We start from the raw sequence: 23,559 nt of genomic DNA on the forward strand, positions 1-23,559 counted from the left end.
CCTGAGATATTTGGTCCAGGATGTCCAGGATGCCTATGGTCATAGTTGAGGTGATCAGCATATTGTTTCCATTAAAAAAAATAATTTTAAAATGACCTGTCCTGGAGATGTATGTATTACTCACTTTTCATTGTCTTATCTAAAGATAGCCAAGAAGAAATGGTTGAAAATAATTGTTACAATCTCTTTAAATCAAATATTTGTCATCTCTCTCTGTTTAGATAGATAGATAGATAGAGATAGAGATAGATATTTTTTTAAAAAAAAGTTAATTTTATTCCAAACATAAAATGAAGTCTTAGTACATACTCAAAATGTAGGAGTTTTGTCTCAATTTTCTGTTTGTTTTGATTTTTTAACATGAGAGAAATATTTTCTTGGGCAGTACATTTGATCCATTAAATAGAATTGATCTGAGAATACCTTGACTGGGTTAAATTCAACATTAACTTAATTATATCCTTTATCTGAGACTTCTAATTAACACAATTACCAAAACTTTAGTAACTAACTGCTATGCTTTTAAATTAACTTTCATCTAGAGGAACATAAAAATAGTCTATGGCTTTTATAAATTTACCTTGTTCTTTGTTCAATTATCATGATCATTCCCAAAGGTTGTAATACTTGGGACAGCATTGGCTTCACTACTCAGACAAGATATTATTTGTTTCACTTCGTAGGAGAGACATAATCTCAGGACACATCCTGCTGGGCCCCAGAGAACTCTTTTCATATTATGCCTGGCATGTCTGCCAAGACAAATGATCTCTCCCCTTTTCCAAAACAATCCCATAAGAGATTGCCAAAATGAAAGGTTATTGTGTCCCTACCTGCTTTTTTTTTTTTTACAAGGGTGACTCAAGCAAGAAGGAAAGCAAAACTAAAATCTAATTTCCATTCAAAATAAACCCTCCCAGGACACTACTGTTAAGAGACTTTTTTTTTTCACTTTAAATTCACCTACTCATTTTTGGGTTTGTATCATATTTTATGGGAACACGCATGAGATTCTAGAAAATTCCTCAAAAGGAAACACAATTTGTGAGATATTTAGAAGCAAGTATGTCCTTTTTAGTCATTTTTCATTTATGTCTGACTTTGACCCATTTGGGGTTTTCTTGGCAAAGATAGGAGTAGTTTGCCATTTCCTTCTACAGTTCATTTTACAGATCAGGAAGCTGAGGCAAACTGGATTGAATGAATCATCTCTAAAAGAGACAAAGGGAACAATACTATCCCAAATTTTCTCTGGAATAGGGAGTTTATTGCTATCGATAGAGATGCAAGATCTTTACACTGGCATACAGAATTAACTTCATCCCTCCCTTTTAGTGATCTTGAAATTTTGCCTTCCTGATCACTTTCTGAGGAATGGGTTGTGTTTGCAATGATCGGGGACTCTATTAGTAAGTGAAAATGATGGTCAACTGCACTTTGCACTGGAAGTTGATCCTGGAAGAGGGTCAGAGCCTGGAGCCTCAAGAGAGAATCCTACCTGCCCATCCAAAGACCTACTGTGAAGTAGGATGAAAAAGACTTATTTCTCTTACCAATATGGTACCCTGGGTACCTATATACCTTCTCTTATTCCTTTCCTTTAACTATGTAAGTGTTGTGGAAATTTTCAATTATTTATCTAAGAAGAGTCACAAATACCATAGGTGAATTCTTATAGATTACATACTGGAGAAACCTTACTTAATGAGGTTTGAAATATGGCATATGTCCATTAAATTATGATGGTCACTGTAATGCAGTGAGTTGGTTTCAGCAGGACCCCTGGTTAAATCCCAGGACATTGTCTGGATTTTATGATCCACCTCTTAGTTCTTGCTCTCATAATTACTCTTTCTGTTCCTTAACAAGTAGGTTTGTGTTCTATAAATACTTTATAAATCTTGGTTTCATTTTTAGGGAATGATTATTGATTTGCTTATTTTCCACTCTCTTCCTTTCCTCTAGTCCCTAGTGAAGGATTCAAGTTTTTCATGTACTCTACATTCAGTCAATCAAAAAATGAGACACACTTCCCTGGTTGATATTTAAAAGTGAATTGTGTGAATGATTTCATACCTAATATCCAAGTAAGTATAATCACAGATATAAGCAAAGTCTACTACTCCTAGAGTGGAAGGGGAATAAGTAGGGTTGTCTATAGCAGATAATTTACTATGGACATCTGATGGGTTTAGACAGTGGAGCTAATTTAGTTATTCTGTGGTGGGTGTGGATATTTCATTTTATTTTTCAAAGTTGATATACATTAGAATTAGACTGTCATTAATCTTGCATTTTGGAATTACACCTAAAAGTAATTTTGGTTAAGCTGTATTTAAAGTAGTTAGAATAGGAAGAAATATAGATAATATTTCTGGAGGACAGGGACAAGCAACAAAAATAAATTTTGAAATACTTTGATAGCTCTATAAACTTATTAGTGTGAGTACCACCTCCACCAATGGAGATCACAATCCAACCAACCAACTCATCCTGTGGTACTATTGTGCAAACCCTTGCATAAATCTTCCAGGAAGAGTCTTTTTCATATACAGCAGACTTATTTTAGAATTCTTGGCATTGGTTGAAAACCAGAAGAAGATTGACATTGATTATTGTTTATCCCCCACTCTCATTGGTTATTGGACCATCTCTTTTCTTGTCATATTAGCTCTCAAGTAGGTACCCTTTATTCTGCTTATCTTGTTTAAATCTTTAGTGGCATTGCATTGTGTCTTTTCATATGCACCTGGCGATTCTCCCTTAACCTCTCAGGGACCTTTGAACTTTGGTTCTACAGAAATTATGATATTCCATGACATTATCAAATATCTTTAAAAAGTTGGCCAAAGCTTGGAGACACCAATAACTGAGTAATTTCCTGAAAGCAATTCAAAAAGCTCTACTTCTCTAGGTAAATTCTGGGTCAAGTTTATTGCCCCTCTACAATGTCTCTCCCAGATTTGTATAGTAATCAAGCAGCACGATATAGAGGCATAATGAGAGGCATTAACTCATCAAAATGTTTATCACTGTCATAGAGGATGTCCAATGTAAAATCCAAGATGGAAGAAAGTCCCTATAAGCAATAAGGTTCCCCAAATATATGCTTTCAGGTGACACTGTGCTAATTTCATTAAACCCTGGAACAAAGGATTTCCTAAATGAGATTCACAATTACTTAAAGAGCTTAAACTAACAATCCACTTAGAAAAACCAAGTGAGTAAAGATTGTCCACTGCCAAGACAATGATGTGCTATTTTAAAATATTTTGTTGGTTGCTTGTCTTCTGGTAAAACTAGGCCACTCTTGGGAAGTGTGATTCCCCACATACCCTATCTTGCTCCTATATCTTTCCTTACTACTCATTTTCTCATGGTGGTTTAGGTTGCTTAGGCTGTTTAGATTGCTTAGGAAGCAGTAGCTTCTTAATTTTAGTTTTTCTTTCCCTTAGTTTCTGCTATATGTAGATGTCCTCTCTTGAGAGAGAGAGAGAGAGAGAGAGAGAGAGAGAGAAAGAGAGAGAAATTTATATCTATAGCATTATACTACAGCAATATTTATTAAAAATTTTGCCCCAGAATGTCCTTTGTACTTGAAGAGGATCAATTATGTCATGAGGGTGGTGTCTTCACTTGCTTCTGAACTGGATTTAAGTGAGGCAGAGCTGTGCAAAGTCCTCAGTCTCATTCTCTCCTCTAAGTCACTGAAGTCCATTGGCAAGTCAAAATCAAGACAACTGGTAAAGGCCTGGGAAGCAGTGGATGAGTTTGGTCTATCTAAATTAAGGTCTTTTAAAAATACTTTAATTTTTAAATGGATTAAGCAAATGGAAAAAATGGAAACTTCATGAAATCACAAAAATAAAAAGCCACAACATTAAGGAATCAAGACTATACAGCAGTGTTTCCATTTTAAAGAAAGACCTAGGTCATCTTGTTCATTCTTTCCTTACCTTAGAAGTAACTCAGTTCTCTGGATTTCTTTCTCCATCATGCTCCTTCTTAAGAAGCTTTTTCCTCATCCCACCATTCACCTGCCTCTTTTGAGCTTCTCTTTATTTGTTGGCATCACCCATTCAAATGTAAGCACTTTGAGGACAGGGACACCCTTTCTTTTTTATTGTATTTGTAATCTCATTGCTTAACAAAATGTCTGATACATAGTAGGCTCTTAATATTGTTTATTTACATTACTCACTATCTTAGTGTTATAAGCTTTCCTTGGATGTTTTCTTTCCTGAGACCCTTTAAATTATTCTTAAAATAATTATTATTTTGGGGGTGGCTAGATGGCGCAGTAGATAGAGCACTGGCCCTGGAGTCAGGAGTACCTGAGTTCAAATCTGACCTCAGACACTTAATAATTATCTAGCTGTGTGGCCTTGGGCAAGCCACTTAACCCCATTGCCTTAAAAAAAAACCCTAAAAACAAATAATTACTATTTTTTCACAATGTTGTTGTGAGGATCAAATACAACAGTAATTGTAAAGTGACCCTTAATATCATATAAAGGTTAGCTCTTATAAATTATTATCATTGTTATTATTATTCTAAGTTTAAGGCACGATAATACAGAACTTCTGAAAAGTGGATATTCAAAGTGGGTCTTTCCCTGCCCTATGGTAAAAATAATTTGTTAATATGTTTATATAGAAAAAGTTTAATAATAGCAATTCTACTAATATAGAAGCCAGTATTTATATAGTATCTTTGTACAAGATATTTTATTAAGTGCTTCACTAACATTATATGATGTTTATGATACATATTTATGGTGTAAATAATAATCATATTACATTTATTAGATTAGATTAGATATTTATAACAACCCCAGGAAGGAAGTGCTGTTATTATCTACATTTTACAAGAGAAAACTGAAACAAACAGAATTTAAGTAACATGCCAAAGGACACATTGCTAGTAAATATTTGAGGCTGCATTTCCAATTCCCAATTCCAGGCCCAGTGCTTTATCTAATGTTCCACATAGCTACCTAAGTTATAAACATAAATCATATACTAGAAATTGAATCAAAATATACAGATTTGTTTCTAGTAAAATTTGTCTCAGTCTCATGTTATGTTAATATAGCAATAAGTCACTTGTGTAGCTCATTAAGATTCATACTAACCTCACTAGATAGATACATCATACATCTCCCTACTTTAGAGATGAGGAAGCTGAGACTCACAGAAATAAAATGATTTGCCCAGGGTCATGCAGAGATTAAATATAAGAGCCCCAGCAAGAAACCAAGTCTTCAGAAACCACTCTCTACCATTATCTCTTTAGTAATTCAAAATGTGGCTGTCAACATTGATAGAGGCCAAGGCTACAGTGAAATCAAGATTTGCAAAGATTTACAAAATCTGAGAGTGAATCAAGGAACACTTTCCTCCCCATTTTAGGCTAACACTCTCAGCTTTATTTTCCTTTTCAATTTCTCTCCTTTTGTGGAGAGAATATTTGCCCAACCTATAAGAAAAACAACTGAGGTGGTGTTCTAAGCCAACAGAATTTTATTAAAGGGTCTATGTTCCCCTGAAATGGACTTCAGATTGTCCTCATGATTTGAGATGCCCCCCCCTTCTTCTGGTACCTTGTTTTAATAGGGTTTGATAGCCAAATATGCAAAAGAGGTATGGCAAATACAGAATCTCATTAGTTACTAGATCTTGCTTTTAAGGGCCAAAAATTTACATATTGTCAGGGAGATCACAAGTTGGGTAAAGCATGGGACATTTCCTATAATATAAGATATGGTCATCTGCTCATGTTGAACAAGAGAGAATGGTTTGGAGATACAAAAATAAGTTGGGGAACTTTCCAAAATATTAAGACTGAGTTTGGACATGGAATTTGAGCAAAACAGGATGGAAATATCTTTGTCAGCATTGTTGTGGCTGTACAAGGGAACATTGTAATTTGATAAACAGGTAGTGAAAATTATATTAAAGTTTGAAGCCCACTATAAGAATCTATCTCTCCCTAAATGATTTAAGTAAAATATCAAATTATTTAATACTTTTGGAATAGGGTAGGGGTCCAAATGAATTACTTCTCACATTTTAGCTCTCTATTATCCCCTCTCCTTTATGCTTAGGCTAAAGTAGTTCAGAGGAGGAGAAAACTCAGCAGAACTTTTTATGTTCCTATTATAAAGAAAACAGGAAGCATAGCAGGAAAGTATAATATAGGACCAAGGCAGAATAATATCAGGCTGGAACAGTAGAACACTCTTAATAGCTAACATTTATATAATACATGGATGTTTTGAAAAATCACTTTACATATATTATCATATTTTATTCTCCTAACAATCCTGGGATGGGAGTGCTATTATTATCATTTTATAAATGAGAAAAATTGATGTTCAGGGAAGTTGTTACTTGCTGAAGAGTATAAATGTGTCAGAGATGGGCATTGAAACTGGATCATCTTATAAGCTAACCTTCTTTAGTCCAGTGTTGTTTTATGAATGATACTATACTGAGTTATTAAATCCTAAAATCAATTCAGGATCCACAATTGTTATATACATACAAATATATATATATATATACATATATTCTGCATGACACTGAAAATGGAATGAGATTTAAAGCTATCTACTACATAATTAGACCTCCACTGATATGATTTTGGTTCTAGTAAAGACCATTATCTTTTTTCACATGTAGTTTATTTTTTCTGCTGGCAGACACATTGGGTACATTTCCATTAATTCTGTCTCCTGTGAATGAACAAAAAGTCCTTTTACACCTCAGTTGATTAAAGTGGTTAAGACACAGTCAGTGACATGAATAATCCTCTCTTCCACCAAGGGTTTGCTTTTCAGATTGGAAAAATCTTATGTGAGACTAAATGATGTATACATTTTCTGAGAGAGGATGAGCTTAATCTCAGTAATGGTGGCTGCTGTATGATTGGAAGTGGTGTCTATTCTTTTTTTAGTGTAAACATCATAGTTTTATTAAAACTTTAATTTTTAAAAGTACAATGGAGAGGCACATGAAAGGTAGATACAGTCTCTACAGCATATTATCAAAGAAAAACTGAGCAGAAACGACAGAAGGAGATGGACGACCAGTAGGAAGTGAATCCATTACAGCAGGAAAGTTGAGATTCCTGGTTAAACAGTCTGTGAGGGCCATTGCTATCTATGTAATTTCAAGAAATGTAAAGGAAGGTCAGCAGCTCACTGGTTAATCAACCTCTGCAGGAATTATGAAAGGATATGGACAAAAGGCACTCAAGATGAAAAGGTGTGGATAGATTGCAATCTTCACCTCTGGGGGCATTTCACACTTTGACAGATTCTACATCCAAAGAGCCAAAGAGGAAACTCTGCTCCCTTCACTTTGTCTCCATGTAAAAAAAGCATCAGTTAATTCTGTCTTCTGATCTTTGAGGTAAAGGCTCCAGGGACAAAAATGGATTAAATACAGGTCCAAGAAGAAAGAAAAGGTGGAAGGGTCTTTGAAGCTCTGTTGGGGAAATGCCAGAGTCCAGACAAAGTCAAAGGGACAGGGCAAGAGCTATTTCAGGGAAGGGTCAGCAGGATTAGCCTCCTGGAGGTTTAGGCACAAGCAGAAACTTCCAAACGTGGGAGGGAGGCTGAGGGGAGGCCAAGGGCCACAGATTGAGGGATCAGATCAGGAGCTCTGTTGGTTGTGAACCCTGATTTCCTTTCCGACTCCTCTGGTAGACAATGAAGCCAACCCCCAGGATTAGCCCCAGCATCAGGCCCCCAATTCCACTCAGCATCTTACTCTAGGCAAATACACTCTGCTTTCCAGTCCAAAATAACAGGCCTCTGAAGGACAGAGTGGTCCATATGGCAGGTATAAACATCTCCACACTTGGGGATCATTTCCAGCATCACCAGTATCTGATAGGTCCAGTCTCCGCTGCTGAGTAGGCCTGTGGACACAACCCCAACTGTCTCCTCCTGCCCTTTCAGGAGCCACCTGGCCTCAATGTCTCCAGGATAGAAACCAGTAACAAAGCTGACAAGCAGGTTGGAGTGGCCCAGGGGAGTCAGCTTGGATGGATACACAATCACCTTGGGTTTAATATGCCTGTACACTAAAGCCTCAGACCGTACATAGTTGTATCTGCAGAAAGTGTCCACCTGAGGCCATCTGTCCTACATGAAATCCTTTTGGCTCTTCCAATACACAGCTGGTGGCCACCCTAGCTCCACCAATGCCATGTGCTCCCACATTGCCATCCAAGTGTGTGTATCCCTGCTCATTGTAAATTTATCTCTCCACATATCACATGTGCTATGTACCAGTCACAAAGTAACATTCGCCCTTATCCTGCTCCGTGAATTGCTCTGGGGGGACAATGGGGGACTGACCAACGAGAATCTGGCCAACCCCCAGCTATCCTTCCTGCACATGGTGGTGTCCATTCTTGTAATGGATTATTATCTTCTGGATTATGCCTAAGAGAGAAACACCAATTTCTGGGCTGACTCAGTCCTATTTCCAACTGGCATGCTTTGCCTCTCATGTCACACATCCTCATGCAGATACGCTTAAGTGCTCAGTCTTTTAAACCGAGAAGCATAAATACACAAATACATTTCAGAGGATTTTCTATGAAGGGATCAGGTTTGGAAATAGAAACTGTGATTTCACTGATATAAGGAATTCTTAATGAGAAAACTCTACTAATACAGATCGACACCTTTGCAATGTAGTCTTAGCAAGTTTCCTGGAACACTGAGAGGTTAAACAATTGTCCGGAATCTATCAGAAGGACTCGAACCCAGATCTTCAATTTTCTCTGCCACTTCATAATGACTTTACTGCTTGTTGTCTTTGTGTTTATTATGTTTATTGTATTCATTGCTATTTTGGCTATTTCTTAATTTCTCATCACTTCATTCAAGTCTTCTCATGTAATTGAATTCTTCACAATTGTCATTTATTATGGCACTATTAAGAGTCTGTCATATTCATATGTCATAGTTACTAGTCCCCTCATCTCTGGGCTTTGAGGTTTCTGTTCACTACATGGCACTGCCTCTTGATGCCATGACTACTGTTCCTGGAGATCTTACAAGACAGCTGGCAAATGTTTGGGGAACAGGGGGAGCTGGGAAGGTGATTTATCTTATTGCCCTTTTCCATGTTTTAAAAGTATGGTCCTTCTCACCAGTCCTCTAGTCTGAGGGACACAGGAGTCAGTAAGTGTGTTGAAGAAATACAATGGGGAAAAAACTCTCCTTCAAAGAAGAGGAGTATCTTTCTTAGTGAAAGTGATATAAAAATAGAAGAAAACAACTTTTTTTTAAAGTTTTGCAATCAACTTCACTTTCCTCCCTCATCTTAAAGTATCCTCCTTTCTTCCCTTTTACTATTCTTTTTCCCCCATCTTCTCACCCTGTCTTTTCTTTCATCTCTCCTCCTCTGAGTCTGCCGAAATAGGGGAAGAGAGATAATATTATTTCTCCAGGTTTCCTCAGAATTCTGGAAGCACAAGTAGGATTCTGGGAGATGGTGAGGAAGGAGACTAGCAGCATAAAATGAAACTGAGACAGGATATTACCAAACTTCTAACTCCTCACCTCAGCCCTCCTCTTCATCATAGGTTAGTCTTCCCTTTATGTGACATACCATTTTGTCTTTATAATTGCTAACCAGTGGTAAATGCAAGTAAAGGTTATCAGTCAATAGAATGATATGAAAAGGGAAAAGGAAAAGGTGTTTAGTACCCATAGATACTAACTGCTGTGACACCAACAGCCATGACTTAAAGATAGCCTGGAACTCTTTCCTGCATGTGTATGTGGCCTGTCTGGCGGTGTTTTTGTTTACTTTTTTTTATTAGACCAGTGGATTTATTGGTGTAAGCTCCTTCTATCAATGAGGATTAGCACCTGTTCTGAAATTTTTAATCTTAGTTTTCTAGAGTACTGAGCGTTAAGAGGACTTGCCCAGAGAAAGAGATGAAACACAGGTCCAAGTCTCCAAATCAAGTTTTCTATCCATAACATTAAATTTCCCCTCCCCTCAGGTTGAAGTAGGACTAATAAATGTTTGCTGATTGACTGACTGATTGACTGACTTACTGTCAGAACAACATTATACAACCTTTAGCCTGTCTGTCATTTTTTTACCTTCAGAATTCCCATGTTTTCTGTCTCAGCCATCATCACAAGCACTGACCCTTTAACAACACTGAAAAGCAAGTCTATTGCCAGAAAGGTGAATTAGAAGATTGCACTATTAACATTTATCTGTATTTTTGTATATTTACATACACATACAGGCAATCTGAGGATTACTGTGAACATGCATGCCAATTAAATACTTAAGTTAAAAAAAATTACAAAAATCATTATTTATGAAAATAGGATCCTATAAAACTCCCAAGGTCTCTGAGAAATATATATTGTAAATGTAGAGAACCAAAAATTTAAAGATGCCAACTAGGAACTTTCGTCATCATAAACAGAATTCTCCTTTGAGTTCATTGCAAGGACTATACATCTCCATGATCCTTAATTCCTGGGAAATCAACTTCTTTTCTTCTTATACAATACAGATCTTTTAAGAAGAAAGGAAACTACAGTTCAAAATGTCCATAAGGGAGAGAGGAGGGTTGTGTTAATTTCCCATGTGTATTGATCTTTGATATAAAGATATAAAAGAATAATCATAAATGTATACACATATGGGTCTATGTGTATATACTCTATGTTTAGTGTCAAAAGTGTGGTGAAGTAGGAAGAGGAAAGTTAGTTTGAGAATGGTAAAGCCCCAGATTCAAGTATTGCTTCTGATATAAACTGTCTGTATGATCCTGGATAAATCCTTTAATCCCTTAGAGTTCTATGAAGTTCTCTGAGTATTCAAGTTATAGACATAGTTTCATTCTTCATCAGTAGTGAGAGTTCCCTTAGCAGAAAGACTCATAGGTATGGGTCAAAATACACATATAGCCCTAACAATATATAAATATATATAAATATATGCATATATATGATGTGTGTAATAGATTATACTGAATAAATAGTGCCAAAAAAGTAAGAAAAGTCAGGAGGTTTGAGAACAAGTAGAGGGAGCATATGAGACCAGAGGGAAGAATGAATGGCTAGCACCTCAATAATAAATACATCTCTCTTCTCTTATAACTCTAAAATAGCAATCTCACTCACCTGGGAATGGTTTCTTGAATTTCAAAAACTGTAACAAGGAGGAGGAGGCAATTTGCTGAATAGCTGAGATATAAATGCACTTATGATCTTAGAAAAGAAAAAGCATTAGTATTGGTGCATTTCAATTAAGGAAATATTCAAAAGAATATTGAACATCATTGTATAAATGGCCTTGGATTGTGCCAAGTTTTATGATGGGAGTGAAGGAAGAGGATAGTGAAGACATCCATTCTGTATGGACACTTGATACTCATTTAAAGAAAAGAATTAAATTACATATTTGTAAATCATGTGGATCATGCTACTACATTGAAATGCAAGCTAAAATCAACAATTTCCCTCTGAAACTCATTTCCCAATGCTGTCTAGCTTTTTCTCTAAATGACCTCATTAAATCAGTATGTCCAGGTCTCTTTTTTTCTGTTTTTATCTTAATATTTCAAAAGTAGTTGGACTTAGTGTTTGCTTAACTTTATTTCCACAAATAGAAAATGGTGACATTTTAAAAATATACAGTATAGAGAGGCTCAGATGAAATATGGGTGAACTAATTCCTTCATTTTAGCTGCCATGCTAAGTAGGAGTAGCTATCCTCCACTACCACCACCCTCATCCCCCAGCTTATTATTTATTATCCTCATTCATATACTCTATGGTACAGCCAGATTGGCATACTTGCTCTTTCTCACACCCAAGATCCTATCTCCTACTTCTCCACAGATTTACCCTAAGAACTCACACAAGGGAGTCAGAAGAAGCAATACTGGTACACCCTAAAGGTCTCTCTTAAGAACTTTAGAATTGATTGTATAGCGTGGGAGACAGTGGCACAAGATCGTCCAGCATGTTGTGACTTTATCAGTGAGGGTGCTTCCATCTTTGAGGAAAGTAGGAAAAGTGACATATGTAAGTTTAGAGCACCCGCCCCAGGTATTCACATGAACTATTTGTGCCCGATCTGTGGTAGAGCATTCCAAGCTCATATTGGTCTGATCTGTCACATTCAGACATGGTATAATTTGCCTCAAACATAGTGATATCATTTTGGACTTCTTTGATAACAAAGGACAACAACATCTTAGAACTCTGGCGCCTTAAAAGTTCAAGGCAGATAGCTTTGGTAATCAGTTATCTTCATATAGATGATGAAGTGAGAATAGTAAGAGATGTCCAAGGAAGAGATATAGAGAGAAGCGGATGGTTAAATGACCCAAGTTCAGAGAATGCCCACATTTTAGTCAGCTGAATGATAAATGAAAAGGAGCCAAGGAAGCAGACCAAAAGAAAAATCAGAGAAATTGGCCATGGCAGATCCAACAGATAAGTAAAGGAGTGTTAGATTTTTCAGTTAGAAAAACTTGGATTCAGTTCCTTCCTCTTATACTTTCTGTCTGTTTAAGTATGAATAAAGCTTCTCTGAGTCTGCTTCCTCATCTATAAAAATGGGGTGATAATACCCACCTGTCCACAAGGTTACTGTGAAAATACCTATACAACATAAAACTATTGTGAGATGCAAATGAAATAATAAAAATAAAAATTTTGCAAGCTTTAAAGTTTATATAAATATCAATTACTAAGAAGGAGGAAGACTGAGAAAAAGTCAATTGCATTTGGCATTTAGAAGGTCAGAAATCCAGGCATATAATGCATTATGCGAAAACCAAACCCAATTATTACTGATAAGCCTCAGGAAGGGGTTTTAGCAAACAGAATCTGGGTATATTTCTCTTGTTTTTAGAGCTTTGGATTTTAAAGAATTCCCAGCAGATTATATGCTAAACCAGCTGCCAGCTCGACCTAAGTGTTTGGCCAGCTGAGACCCTGTCAAGTGGTTGCAGCCACGGTTAATGGCAAGCTGTTAGATCGGTATGCTAATTGAAATTGTGAACCAGCTTCGTGCTGGCTTGGGGCTGCTGAGTGATTTATGGATATCTGATCCGAAGATATTTAAGGGATGGAATTGTTGGAGCCAAAAAGAAAGGTGTGATTAATCAAAGAGGACTATCGCTAAATGACTCCCTAAAACACTGCCTGGCCTAAAGTAAGAACATGAATCTAATTCCATCCACTAAAAGCAATTTTTTTTTCAGACAAAGCATACACTCAAACTAAGGGTATATTTGCAGTACACACAGAGATTCCCATTGAGTGACTCAGGGACAAACACTTAATGTCTGGCTGTTCTGGAGAACAATTCACTACCCTTGAAATGAGTTCCCAGTGCCAAGAGGTTTTGAGTTCCTAAAGGTTTTGGAATCAGCCTAAAGAAAAATAATAATCTTACATGGATTCTTAAAAGCTGCACTGTGAGCCTTATTTTCCTTCCATCCTCCATATTAGCATGCCTTTTACCCTATGAACTTTTTTATCCCTTTTACTGAAATTGCTATGAGGAATTAGGACATGATTCAAGCAATTTCTAGTATTTGCCCAAAGAAAAGCAGGTTTTTTCAGTAATTGATAATGATGGCTACCTTGCATCATTACCAATCTTGTGTTGTTCTAATGCAGTCAGAGCCACAAAGAGTCTTGTAAGCTTTTCCCCAGATTAATGGACTGGTTAGAAATGGAACATCAAGGGGCTATGATCCTCAGGTGGAAAGTGCAGCTATCACTCATTGCTCCAATCCCCAGATTGATCAGCATAGAAGTTTTTAATCTGCTCTTTTTCTTACTTGGGCTGATTCAGCCCTCCTTATACAGCTCTCTCCACTCATGGGCTTCATCATATTTGTGCTGGATTTAATGTGGACAATTAGTCCCAAACTTTAAACTCAGAACTCTCAAACTCAAGTGATGCCTTCACTATTCCCCAGTAGTAGGTTTATGGCCATGTATCACCTCTCAACAGCTAGTTAGTTCAGTGGGCTTACAATCAGGAAGACTTATCTTCCTGAATTCAAGACACTTACTAGCTGTGTGACCCTAAGCAAATCACTTAACCCTGTCTGCCTCATTTCTTCATCTGTAAAATAAACTGGGGGTGGCTAGGTGGCGTAGTGTATAAAGCACCGACCCTGGAGTCAGGAGTACCTGGGTTCAAATCCGGTCTCAGACACTTAATAATTACCTAGCTGTGTGGCCTTGAGCAAGCCACTTAACCCCGTTCGCCTTGCAAAAAAACCTAAAAAAAAATGAACTGGAAGAGGAAATGGCAAACCACTCCAGTATCTTTGTCTAGAAAACCCAAAAGGTGTCATGGAGAATCAAACAAGACTGATACAATTCAACAGCAGCAGAACCACCCCACCTTGCTTATAGATGCTTTTCAAAGTAACTTGTTTTGGATTCTGTCTTTACATGCTAAGAAAACCAGTCAATTAGGTGAGAAAGTATGGGAGTGGTGGAGGTAAAGAATATCCAAAGCTCAGATCTTTACCATGATATAAACAGACCATGTCTGTCAAAAAAAAAAAAAGCCTCCCTAGCATCAATATTTCTAATTTTAGGGGAAAGGAGTGAGAAACAAAAAAGGGAAAAGGGGAAAAGGCACAAGAGGAATGGAGAGAATAATGATTATTGCTCTATAGTAATTGGTTTGTATATTCTTTTAAAGAATGAAAGGGGGCAGAGCCAAGATGGTGGCAGGAGAACCTTTCTTAGGTGCTCTTTCCAAAATATTTCAAAAACCTTAAAATTATGACTCTAACTAAATTTTCTAGAGACAGAACCCACAGAAAGATCCAGTGAGGCAATTCTACAGCCCAAGGTAACCTGGAAAATAGTGGGAAAACTCTGTTCCACAGGGTTAGAGGGGTGGCCTGCCAGACCAAGGAACTTAAGCCTCCTGGGAACAGCCCCAGGGCACCTGGAGTGCTGGCTCCCAGCAGCAGAAGTAATTTTCTGACCTGCACCCCAGGGAACACCAAAGCACAACTTGGAAGATCAGCAGGGAGACCTCTGCCAGAGTGAGCACAAAACCCAGGCCCTCCACACAACCGGGGCACTCTGCAAAGCCCAGGCTCTCAATGCAGTCATGGTACTCTGCGAAACCCAGGCCCTCAGCATGGTTTTGGCACTCAGTGTGGCTGGGGCAGCCCATATCCAAAAAACATAAGCAGGCCTGCATAGTTGCCCAGCAGGAGACTCCACGTAGCTGTGCCCTGAGTGCTCAGCTCAACAATGGTAAGGGAGTGGAGGAAGACTTCTGAGGTCTGCCCTCTGTCCCTGGAACAGTACTCTGGGGCACATTCAGATCCTGATTGCAGTCTAGGCCTCCCATAGAGCAGAGACCTCCCCCCAGCCTCATGGCAGAGGGGTGCACTTGTGGTCATTCACAGATTAGGAGAGCAGTCAGAGCCTCACATACTGAGGTCCTTGTGGGGGTGTCCCAATAAAACTCAAAAGCTCAGGAAGCACCCCAAAACCAGGCACAGACTGAGGAAATGAGTAAATAGTAAATAGAAAAAAAAGAACCAGATCATTGACAATTGTAATGATCCTATGGAGGATCAAAATACTCAATCTGAAGATGAGAAAGTCCAAGTTTCTGCATCTAAAGACTCCACGAAATACAGAAGTTGGGCTCAGGCTATGATAGAACTCAAAAAAGATTTTGAAAATCAAGTAAGGGAGATAGAAGAAAAATTGGGAAAAGAAATGAGAGAGATGCAGGAAAAAACATGACAACAAAGTCAGCAGCTTACTCAAGGAGATCCAAAAATAATACTGAAGAAAATAACATGTTAAAATTCAGCTTAGGTTAAATGGATAAAACAGTTCAAAAAGTTATTGAAGAGAAGAATGCTTTAAAAAGCAGAACTGGCCAGATAGAAAAGGAGATAAGCAAGCTCTCTGAGGAAAACAAATCCTTCAGATGCAGAATGGAGCTAAAGGAAGTTGATGGCTTTGTGAGAAATCAAGATACAATAATTCAACACCAAAAGAATGAAAACTTAGAAGAAAATGTGAAATATCTCAATGAAAAAGCAACTGATCTGGAAAACAGATTCAGGAAAGATAATTTAAAAATTATTGGGATACCCAAAAGTAATGATCAGGAAAGGACAAGGAAAAGAGCCTTGTCCTCATTTTTAAAGAATTCCTACAAGAAAATTGCCCTGATATTCTAGAAGCAGAGGGTAAAATTGAAGTTGAGAGAATCCACCAATCTCCCCCAGAAAGAGATAAAAAAAACCCAGGAATATTATAGTCAAGTTCCAGAACTCCCAAATCAAAGAGAAAAATATTACAAGCAGCCAGAAGGACACAATTCAAAAATCATGGAGCTGCAGTCAGGATCACACAGGACTTAGCAGCAACTACATTAAGGGCTCATAGAACTTGGAATATAATATTCCAGAGGGCAAAAGAGCTTGGAATGCAACCAAGAATCAACTACCCAACAAAACTGAACATCTTCTTCCAGGGGACTTTCAGTGAAACGGGAATTTTAAATGGTCCTATTGAAATGACCAGAGCCGAACAGAAAGTTTGACCTTCAAGTACAGGACTCAAGTGAAGCATAGAGAGTGGAGGAGAAGGGTAAATTATGAGGGACTTAATGAGGAAGAAATGCATGTATTCCTGCATGGAAAAATGATACCAAAAATACTCATATGAACCTTCTCATTTAATGGAGCAGGTAGGAGCTTTTATAGATGAAGCATAAGAGAGAGCTGAATTTGAAGATATAATATATTGTAAAAATAATATATTGCAAAAGTGAAAAGAGGTGGAATAGGCTAAGATATTTCATATAAAAGATATTCTTTTTGCAATGAGCTTTTGCAATGGTATGGAAGGGGGGAAGACGAGGGGGAATGAAGGAACTTTTACTCTCATCAGAAATGGCTCAGAGAGGAAACATACTCAATAGGGTATAGATATCTCAAGAAAAAAAAGAGTGAAGGGAGACAGGGGGAAGGGGGGATGTGGGTGATAGAGGAGAGGGGTAAATCATAGGAGAGAATAGTCAGACATAACACATTCTCTTTTTTACTTTTTGCAAGGCGCTGGGATTAGGTGGCCTGTACAGGACCATGGGGCCAGGTGATTGCTAGGTCTCTGGGGTGGTATATGGGTTTGGGGCCTTAGCCCCAGGACCAGTGTTCTGTCCACTGTGCCACTCAGCTACCCTACAGCACATTTTAGAAGACAGACAGAGTGAAAGGAGAGAGAAAATATGATAGATGGTAGTGGGGAGGAATGGGTGGAGGGAATTACAATCAGCAACATTAACTGTGGAAAAATATGGAAGTAACTTCTGTGATGTACTTATAGTAAAGAATATGATCCATCCGAGACAGAACTGATGGTATCAGAGCACAGACTGAAACATTTTTTTTCTCTTTCTTTTACTTTGCTTCTCATGAGGGTCTATATTTTCTGGGGAGAGGGGGTATTATGTTTACTCTTAAACAAGAATATTTTAGTAATATGTGAATGAAAAATAAAGAAAGGGGGGAAAAGAATGAAGGGGGAAAATTGGGAAAAAAAGATATAAAATTAGAGACCCAAAAGTTAGAGATATTTTGATTCTGTTCTCAATTCTACAGATAGATAGCCTAAGAGAACTAGAACTTGAAGTTATGAAAATCTGGGTTCAAAATCCTGCATCAAGCTTTTACTAGTACTTTGACTCTGGGCAAGTTATTTAATCTCTTGCAACTTCAGGTTTTTTTTTTCATTTATAAAATGGAAATAATAGAAGCAATTATTTTATAGATTTATTGTGAGAAAAAAAGTGAGACGATAATAAAGTAAAGCACTTTGAAAACTTTAGACTTATTATTGTTATTCAATAACCATTTATTTAGGTTTTTGCAAGGCAAATGGGGTTAAGTGACTTGCCCAAGGCCACACAGCTAGGCAATTATTAAGTGTTTGAGACTGGATCTGACTCCAGGGCCAGTGCTTTATCCACTGTGCTACCTAGCCGGCCCACAATAACCATTTATTAATCATTTTGGACAAAGCAGTAATTGTGTTAGGCAAGGAGAAACAAAAACAAAAAACACCTTCCAGAAACTCCTCACATCCACTTTGAACATAAGAATCCTAACTAGAATCATTAGAAAGAAGCTTCAGAAATCATACTTGGGAAATATAACTACCCCACATTAGAGCAAGATTCCCATCTCAAACATTACTGATCAATTATCTTCCAACTTCTACTCAGAAGCCTCCAGTGATATGGTACCTACCACCTCCTAAGGAAGTCCATTCCTCTTTTAGTCTCCTCAAATCATAAGGAATATCTTCATATATCAAGTACAAATCTGAATATGTATAACTTTCACTCATTGCTTCTAGCTCTACCTTCTGGGACCAAACAAAATTAGTCTCACTCCTTTTCAATATAACTTTCTTCAAATACTTTAATTCAACTTTATTGCCTCCATAAGTCTCTTCTCCAAGTTGAATATCCTTACATTGTTCAGTCAGGTCTATGAAGATACTATAACAGACTTTGTCAAATGACTTGCTGAAATATAGCATTCCCTAGCAAGTTTACCTCAAAAGATGGAGGAGGGGGAGAGGATTGAGTTAGCCTGGTTTAACTTCTTTTTATAAAGGCAGACCAGTAATTTTATTTTCCTCTGAGTCTGAAGGATTCAGATGACCTGATTGACAGATAATTTTAAAGGGGCAGGTCTCTCTGGAGGGCAATATTGGAGGAGAGCATCTTTCCATGCCTCATGGAATTAGTTCCTCACCACCTTGAAAAAGATTCTGCAATTCACATAGGAAAATAGTTTCAGATATAGCTTGGGGAGTACATAGGAGAGAAAATCTCTCAGAGATGTTCCTGATGACCATGGTTTCCTCAGTGTTTTAAATGAGAAACTTCTTGATAACTTTGACCCAGTAGTCACATTTGGTACAGTAAATGGGCTATGTATAGCCCTTTTTAATTTGCTTATTGTCTCTATCTTCTTGGTCATCTTGTGAGTTCCTGAAAGAAACTTCTTTCTGGATCTTAGTAATCACTGCCTCATTCAAATCCAATCCATTTGCTTAACATAGCATCACCTCCCTGATGTCATGGTCTTCTTCAAGAATGAAGAACAAACATCAGTCACTACATCATTGTCAACATCATTGTTAGCATTTTTACTGAACTTCCAGGTTTACAGAGCACTTTACAAATAGTATCTCTTTCTATCCTCATAACAGCTCTGTGAGGTAGGTGCCATTATTACTCCATTTTATGGGTGAGAAAATTGATGCCACCAGAGGTTATGACTTTCTCAGGGTCCCAAAGCTAGTGTCTGAGGTCAGTTGTAATCTAAGATCCTATTCCAAGTCCAGTACTTTATCCACTGTACCACCTAGTTGCCTCTTTTTCCCCTAAACATTCATATATAATCCCTTAAGGAAGGCATTCTAGGGGCGGCTAGGTGGGCGTAGTGGATAAAGCACTGGCCTTGGAGTCAGGAGTACCTGGGGTCAAATCCAGTCTCAGACACTTAATAATTACTAGCTGTGTGGCCTTGGGCAAGCCACTTTAACCCCATTTGCCTTGCAAAAACCTAAAAAAAGAAAAAAGAAAAAAAAAGAAGGCATTCTAAGGGGCAGCTAGGTGGCATAGTGGATAAAGCACTGGCCCTGGAGTCAGGAGTACCTGGGTCCAAATCCGGTCTCAGACACTTAATAGTTACCTAGCTGTGTGGCCTTGGGCAGGTCACTTAATCCCGTTTGCCTTGCAAAAAAAAAACCTAAAAAAAAAGAGAAGGCATTCTAAAAACTTTTCCATAAATTAGTATCAAACTCACTGACCCATTTTATGAATAATTCATCTGTTTTAAAATTGAAGATAATATACCTAGCTAATAAAACAACCATACAAACATGAATATGAACATAGATGAACATCAAGGAACACTTTTCCTTGATGCACAGATTATATTTTTCCCTCTCAATAGCTGTCCAAGCATTTAGAAATAACTGATGCTTTGAATTGGACATGACTTTTGCAGAATGGGAATCAAAGGTAAAGACTTTGTCAGGAACCTAAAATCTCTGAGGCATTTAAGTACCACTCCTCTCTTTCCTCATTCTGCAATGTGGGAAAGAAAATGCTGACTCCACTTACAGGATGATTCGATCCATAAAGAAATGACTATGCTTTTAAAAAATACACTGTAGCATAAATGCTAATGAATAATGAAAACTATATTAAAAAGGAAAACATCTAGAAATGGCTATGAAATAAAAACCAAAGTGATTAGTTAAATATTTTAAACCCTAAAGAAAAAATAGAAATATTTGATAAGGAAGAGGCCTTACTTTACCAAATTGATATGTTCCTGGGAAAAAAGTATTTCCTTTACTTGATTCATATTTTCTCACAGATATGCAGTATGACTCTTAAAATGTTTCATCATTTCAGACTGGTCTGCCATCAGCAGTGGCTCCTCATATTTTTTTCCCTTCAGGGATCCAGGATAGAGTATGAGCCTGTGTAGAAATGAGTGAGAACCAAAGGCAAAATCTCAATTTTGAGCCAACGATATTCTCCTTCTATGTGAGGCTATTATTTACTGTCTATGTGTTCATTTCAGATTATGAGTTATTACTGTCTGCAATGTCTGTGTTTGCTTCTAATTGCCGCCACACACAGACACACACCAGCTAAGTCATAACAGATTGCTCTGTGCCAAATGCAAGAGAAAATTGCTCAGAAAAGATTGATTTTGATGAGTTAATTTAATGAAAAGAGGAATAAATAGTAGATCCAAATTTTGATCTTCAACCAGAGTAAATGTCTACCAAACGTGCTATCTTTTTCCTCCAATAGCATTATTAAAAATAGCTACAGATATTCAGGAATCCAAATGCCATAGCCATGAACTTGTGAGAATGTTGTTTTGGTTGAACTTGAAGATTAAAGTCTCTATATTGTATGCAAATAACTACAAGTCAATCACTTGTAGCTAGGTGTATGATAGAGCAATAAGATTGGAGTCTGGAGGACTTCATTCAGACACTTACTCATCATGTGGCTTTGGGCAAGGCCTTTAACCTCTATCTGCCTCATCTCTAAAATGGGGATAATAATGTCACCTACAGCACATGGTCGTTGTGAGGATTCAATAAGATGATATCTGTAAGGTGTCTACATAGTAGGTGCTTAATAAATATTCCTTCCTTTCCACTCCTGCTTTTAAAGGGTGTATGATGCTCTGGGGAGAGGGGGGGCATTTTAAACCAGTCCCTTCTAAAAACAAAGATGAATTTTAAGCAGTCAATAGCAGGTGTCTTGAAGACCAACACCATTAATGCTGGGATTTTTAAAAAATTTTCCAAAGGATGATTTCAATTCTGTTCTGTGGCACTGGAATCCATATTAAATACGTTTCTTCTTTGAGGTAAGAATACTGTAGAACCAACCAGGCATTCAGTACAAAATGACTGATGTTCATGTATGTTGTTCATATTTCATTCTTGGGACTGTCAACAAAAACCGTCACATATGGATTGTGTGTGGGTAATGTAGCCAACTTTAAATGTGAGTAAAGCACCAGTACCAACCCTAGAGGGAGAATGTTAACATTCAGAGCAATGGAAAGGCAAAATTGGTATTGCTTAGAGGGCTCCGAAAGTCATAACTGGCTTTTTTAAAAAGATAATTACACTATTTAACAAAAAGTTTACAAGAGGAAAGAGAAAGGGGCAGCTATGTGGCACAGTGGATAGAGCACTGGCCTTGGAGTCAGGAGTTCAAATCCTGCCTCAGACACTTAATATTAACCCCATTGCCTTGCAAAAAAAAAACTAAAAAAAAAGAAGAGGAAAGTGACAATTCTACATCAACAAAAAGGGAGAAATATGTAGGTAATGAGTCCAAATACAAAATTAAACCATTAGAAGAAGATGCATTCTTTCATTATATGGAAATTTTTCTAAGAAACCTCTGACATTTTGAAACTATTAGGTTTTGCCTTTTATCCCCCACTTTGCCAAAGTAAAGACTAGGGAAGATGAATATTGCATATAACATCAGATGTAGTAGATGTATTTATTGGTTCTGCTGAGTAGGGGAAGACAGAGAAAGACAGAAATTAGGATGGTACAGATATAAAAATATCAACAAAATATTTTAAAAGAATTTGAAAAATTATTTTTAAAAGAAAAATAGCTTATTGCCTATTAAATTTTTACGCTTCCAAAAACTTGATTTTGTTGTCCTCTTTAGCAACAAAATAATGTATCCAGTTTCACATGGAAACAAAATTCAATGTTATATTCCTCCAAAGTCCAGTACATAAAGCAGGGTATAATGAAAGATAAATTACAAAGTGCAAAATAATCTCTTTAAAAGTAATATAATTCTTTATAAATTTGATACCATTGTAATTTTAAGCCAATTTGAGGAGCATTTTAATAAGATTTGCCTTTAATGCCCTATAACTAATTATATTAATTATAGCAGCTGCTTTTGTTTGGTTTATAAGGATACTTATTTTTGAAACCAAAAGCATTTTAAAATATGAAATGCCCACATAGTCAAAACAATTTCATCTGAGGCAAAAAAATGACTCTTTAGCACAACAGAAAGGTAAGAATCCAGGGCTAGAAGTCCAAACACCATCACATACCCCAGCAAATCTACCTTTGGCCAGAAGCTTGCAAGGCTACTTCAGGCAATCAATCAATAAGCATTTACTACGTACTATTATGGATCAGGCACAGTTCTAAGCAGTAGGAATATTAAAAAAAAAAAGCAAAAGACAGTCAAGTAACTTAACTATTCTGGTTTCCCTTACTTCATCTATATAAATTAAGTTAGAGAATTTTAATTTAGAAGTGACCTTGAAAATCTCTAGCCAGGGGTTCTTATCCTTGAGTTCTTTGGACTTTATTTTAGGTTTTTTGCAAGGCAATGGGGTTAAGTGGCTTGCTCAAGGCCACACAGTTAGGTAATTATTAAGTGTCTGAGACTGAATTTGAACTCAGGTACTCTTGATTCCAGGGCCGGTGCTTTATCCACTGGACTTTTTTTTTATTTCAATATGACTGGCTATCTTTCTAGTCTTATATATTTATTAATTTGAAAGCACTACACTATTTTCACTTTTTAAAATATTTGTTTTATTTTTTCTTTCTCATGGTTTCCCCCCTTTTGTTCTGTTTCTTCTTTCACAACATGACTAATTCAGAAATATATTTAACATAATTGTACATAAATAATCAATATCAGACTAGTTACTATTATGGAGAGGGGATGGAAGAAAGGGAGACAGAAAATTGTGAGACTCAAAATCTTACAAAAAATCAGTGTTGAAAATTATCTTTACATATAATAGGAAATAAAAATAAAATTAAAAACTAAAAAAAAACAACTATTATTCAAAGAAGGTACCCATAAGCTCCACCAGATTACCAAAGGAGTCCAGGATACATAAAAGGTTAAGAATCTCTGATCTAGTCTTTT

The 23,559-nt window shown here is 37.0% G+C and overlaps 1 protein-coding gene and 1 pseudogene across 1 annotated transcript in view; one reads left to right on the forward strand and one right to left on the reverse strand.

The window, feature by feature from the left end:
• Positions 1-23,559, forward strand: part of SV2C (synaptic vesicle glycoprotein 2C) — a 267,192-nt gene that overhangs the window by 170,392 nt on the left and 73,241 nt on the right. The gene's annotated exons all lie outside the window — the stretch shown is intronic.
• LOC141503400 (H-2 class II histocompatibility antigen, E-S beta chain pseudogene) lies at positions 7,655-15,222 on the reverse strand (annotated as a pseudogene).

Source organism: Macrotis lagotis, chromosome X (assembly GCF_037893015.1).
Source record: "Macrotis lagotis isolate mMagLag1 chromosome X, bilby.v1.9.chrom.fasta, whole genome shotgun sequence".
In the NCBI taxonomy this organism is placed as follows: Eukaryota; Metazoa; Chordata; class Mammalia; order Peramelemorphia; family Peramelidae; genus Macrotis; species Macrotis lagotis.